Source organism: Salvelinus sp. IW2-2015, unplaced genomic scaffold (assembly GCF_002910315.2).
Source record: "Salvelinus sp. IW2-2015 unplaced genomic scaffold, ASM291031v2 Un_scaffold2896, whole genome shotgun sequence".
Lineage (NCBI taxonomy): Eukaryota > Metazoa > Chordata > Actinopteri > Salmoniformes > Salmonidae > Salvelinus > Salvelinus sp. IW2-2015.
In genome coordinates this window covers 85,239-90,267 of record NW_019944195.1, presented here as the reverse complement: position 1 = coordinate 90,267, position 5,029 = coordinate 85,239, and positions in this window count along the sequence as shown.

The window sequence follows — 5,029 nt, the reverse complement described above, 5'->3', positions numbered from 1 at the left end:
TCAATGTGGAGCTATATACAGTGGAGTACCAGTACCAGATCAATGTGAGCTATATACAGGAAGTTACCAGATCAATGTGGAGCTATATACAGGGAGCGTACCAGATCAATGTGGAGCTATATACAGGAAGTACCAGATCAATGGAGCTATATACAGGAAGTACCAGTACCAGATCAATGTGGAGCTATATCAGGGAGTACAGATCAATGTGGAGCATATATACAGGAAGTACCAGTACCAGATCAATTGTGGAGTTAAATACAGGGAGTACCAGTACCAGATCAATGTGGAGATATATACAGGAAGTACAAGTCAATGTGTAGCTATATACAGGAGTACCAGATCAATGTGGAGCTATATACAGGAAGTACCAGTACAATCAATGTGGAGCTATATACAGGAAGTACCAGTAGCAGATCAATGTGGAGCTATATACAGGAAGTACCAGTACCAGACAATGTGGAGCTATATACAGGGAGTACCAGTACCAGATCAATGTGGAGCTATATACAGGAAAGTACCAGATCAATGTGGAGCATATACAGGGAGTACCAGTACCAGATCAATGTGGAGCTATATACAGGAAGTACCAGTACCAGATCAATGTGGAATAGATATACAGGGAGTACCAGTACCAGATCAATGTGGAGCTCTATACAGGGAGTACCAGTACCAGATCAATGTGGAGCTATATACAGGAAGTACCAGATCAATGTGGAGCTATATACAGGAAGTACCAGTACAGATCAATGTGGAGCTATATACAGGAGTACCAGATAATGTGGAGCTATATACAGGACGTACCAGATCAATGTGGAGCTATATACAGGAAGTACCAGACATGTGGAGTATATACAGGAAGTACAGACCAGATCAATGTGGATTATATACAGGGAGTACCGATCAATGTGGAGCTATATACAGGGAGTACCAGATCAATGTGGAGCTATATACAGGAAGTACCAGATCAATGTGGAGCTATATACAGGAAGTACTAGATCAATGTGGAGCTATATACAGGAAGTACTAGATCATGTGGAGCTATATACAGAAGTACCAGATCAATGTGGAGCTATATACAGGAAGTACAGATCAATGTGGAGCTATATACAGGAAGTACCAGATCAATGTGGAGCTATATACAGGAAAGTACCAGATCAATGTGAGCTATATACAGGAAGTACCAGTACCAGATCAATGTGGATCTATATACAGGGAGTACCAGATCAATGTGGAGCTATATACAGGGAGTACCAGATCAATGTGGAGCTATATACAGGAAGTACCAGATCAATGTGGAGCTATATACAGGAAGTACCAGTACCCAGATCAATGTGGAGCTATATACAGGAAGTACTAGATCAATGTGGAGCTATATACAGGAAGTACCAGATCAATGTGGAGCTATATATAGGAAGTACCAGATCAATGTGGAGCTATATACAGGTGAGTACCAGATCAATGTGGAGCTATATACAGGAAGTACCAGATCAATGTGGAGCTATATACAGGGAGTACCAGTACCAGATCAATGTGAGCTATATACAGGAAGTACCAGATCAATGTGGAGCTATATACAGGGAGTACCAGATCAATGTGGAGCTATATACAGGAAGTACACAGTACCAGATCAATGTGGAGCTATATACAGGAGTACCAGATCAATGTGGAGCAATATACAGGAAGTACCAGATCAATGTGGAGCTATATACAGGAGTACCAGTACCAGACAAATGTGGAGCTATATACAGAAGTACCAGATCAATGTGGAGCTATATACACGGGAGTACCAGATCAATGTGGAGCTATATACAGAAGTACCAGTACCAGATCAATGTGGAGCTATATACAGGGAGTACCAGATCAATGTGGAGCTATATACAGGAAGTACCAGATCAACGTGTAGGTACGAGGTATTTGAGGTAGATATGTACATGAGGAATTCTTCTCCTGCTCTTGATAAAGTCATTGCCTGTGAGGAATATGGGACCAATATTACACTTGTGACTATATGTAATATACTATAAGTGAATGTGTACTTTATGGCATCTTCAAATGAGAAGGGATACCTAGTTAGAACACACTGAATGCATTCAACTGAAATGTGTCTTCCGCATTTAACCCAACCCTCTGAATCAGAGAGGAGCGGGGGGGCTGCCTTAATCAACATCATAGAGGTGGGGGGGGGGGGGGGGCTGCCTTAATAAACATCAGCAGCTTCTGGAGAGCAGACCGTCCTGGGGGGACTATCCTGGGGGGGACTATCCTGGGGGAGTATCCTGGGGATATCCTGGGGGGGACTATCCTGGGGGGATTATCCTGGGGGACTATCCTGGGGGGACTATCCTGGGGGGACTATCCTGGGGGGACTATCCTGGGGGGGACTATCTGGGGGACTATCCTGGGGACTATCCTGGGGGACGTATCCTGGGGGGACTATCCTGGGGGGGACTATCCTGGGGGGACTATCCTGGGGGGGACTATCCTGGGGGGACTATCCTGGGGGGGGACTATCCTGGGGGGGACATCTGGGGGGGACTATCCTGGGGGGGACTATCCTGGGGGGGGACTATCCTGGGGGACTATCCTGCGGGGGACTATCCTGCGGGGACTACCTCCTGTTCATCCATGCGGACTATCCTGGTGGACTATCCGGCGGGGGACTATCCTGCGGGGGACTATCCTGCGGGGGACTATCCTGCGGGGGAGTAGATACATACATTTCTTTAATTTCAAAATTATAAAACAGATATGTATCTTCATATATTAAAACATTTGATCTCGAATCCCAAATGCTGGAGTATAGAGCTAAATTATAAGTTTTAGCTTCCCTGTCCAAATACATGAATAGGGGGAGTGTATGTGGACGAATCACAGATCAGCTGGGAAACTCAAGTCTGTTTTTGTTTTATTTTTTCAATATATCTACCAACACTCAATAATATCTGTATACACACCAGCGTTAATAGACATATATAATCCTGAATTCAATGATTTATAGCTATAAATGAAGGTTACCTATTAATACATTTTTGTTAGTGTTAGGGTTTATCAAACAGTAGAAACCTCAGCCCCCCCCCCTGGTGTCTAATAGCTCTTTTCAGATGGGCTGTGTGTAAACCGTGGCAGTACTTTTCCACAGACAGACAGACCTGGTACACACACAGGGTCACAGCTAGGCGTGGCAACTTTCACGTTTTAACGTCACGAGCACAAGTACAGGGAAATGCCTTTCTTGCACACTCTAAACCCAACAATGTAGTAATAGTAATGTCAACGTAATAGTAAAAATAACTTCAGGTAGAACAGAGAGAGAGAGAGAGAGAGAAGAGAGAGAGGGGAGAGAGAGAGATAGAAAGAGAGAGAGAAGAGAGAGCGAGAGAGAGGGAGAGGAACCATCATTGTTTCTTTACCAGACTCCTTCCTCAACATCCAAATACAAATCCTTATCCAGAGTCTATTGCATAAGATCTCAATGAAAACCAACCGTTCACGTCTTTAAGCTTAGTGTTACTCCAAATATTTGTCCTAGTACATGTTATGTGGAGTCAAGTGTTCAATATAGCTGTTTTACTTCCAGTCATGGCTTGTTGAAAGTCTCCACACCCCCACCCCCCCCTCCCCAACCGCCAGCCTCACGTGCTCTTCACTCACAATGGAAACTTTTATCCTCAGAATGAGAGGCGGGACTTGCTCCTTCCTTTATGTGGCCACCAATGGAAACTTTTATCCTCAGAATGAGAGGCGGGACTTGCTCCTTCCTTTATGTGGCCAATGGAAACACATTTCAGCTCATGACACTCCACAACTAAATAGCCAACAGGCAAACAGACCCATGTGATGGTGCCAGTCTTTAAAATGGCTGCTAAAAATACCACCTGGGCAATAGTGTGTGCTGTGCAAACGGGCCTTGGCACGGGAGGCAGGGCTGAGAGAGAGAGAAAGCGCGAGAGAGAGATATTGAGAATGTACTCCCTGTCATATTAAGGAAGCAACAGCAGCTGTAACGTATCACACAACAGGCTGCACTGTTGCCTCTCTTTAAACATGCCTTTAAAAGATTACAGAAAGAATTTCTGATTCCACCTTATGAAGGAAAAACTAAAAACAGGCTCATATGAGCTGCCCTCCACACGCAGGGTGCTCAACTTCATTCCCAAAGATGTGTTCATGAACAGACAGGCCAATCGAGTCCCGGTAGAAGTTGTGAAGTGTTGTGTTTCCCAGAGATGAAGAATGGCGGAGGGAAGTGGACAGGCAGGGAAGAGGAAGAGGAAGGACAAAATGGCTGAAGCTGTCTGAGGAACCTTCAGTAGAGAGGAGGAGGTGTTGAAGAGCAGCTTTTGACAGAAACCTTGGAAATAGGACAGTCAACCACATAACAGCAGCATAAAGGAGACCAGTAGCCACAATTCCTTCACCGACCGGACCTCAATAACAACATGGTAGAAGCCCTCAATTGAAGCTCAAAGCATTATGGTTGATTCTGATAAAAGCCTATTCAAATATTTATTGATATGAGGTTATTTAGGCCTTTCAGATAATTATTATACACTTACTAGGCATATATGTTTCAATCATCATTCTAGATCCATTTATGTACACTTGTAGAAACGTTCTCTGTAAAACCCCATTAACTACACAGCTAGAATCCTCTAATTATAATTGGTTTAAATCTGTTCCACTGAGCCAATTCAATATAGTAAACAGTGTTATGACTAAAGATTTAAAGAGTTCTTCCAGCGATTTAAAAAAAAAAATGTTTACATGTACTGTTGAAAAGTGAAGTATAAATACACTAAAGTATAAACACACTAAAGTATAAATACACTAAAGTATAAATACACTAAAGTATAAATACACTCCTTGAAGTTTGCAGTTGTCTAAAAAAAACCTATTTAGCCGTTTTTTTTTTTTTTACCGCTTTAGTTGTATTTATCCTTCTTTAGTGTATTTATACTTTAGTGTGTTTATACTTTAGTGTGTGTTTATACTTTAGTGTGTTTATACTTTAGTGTATTTATACTTT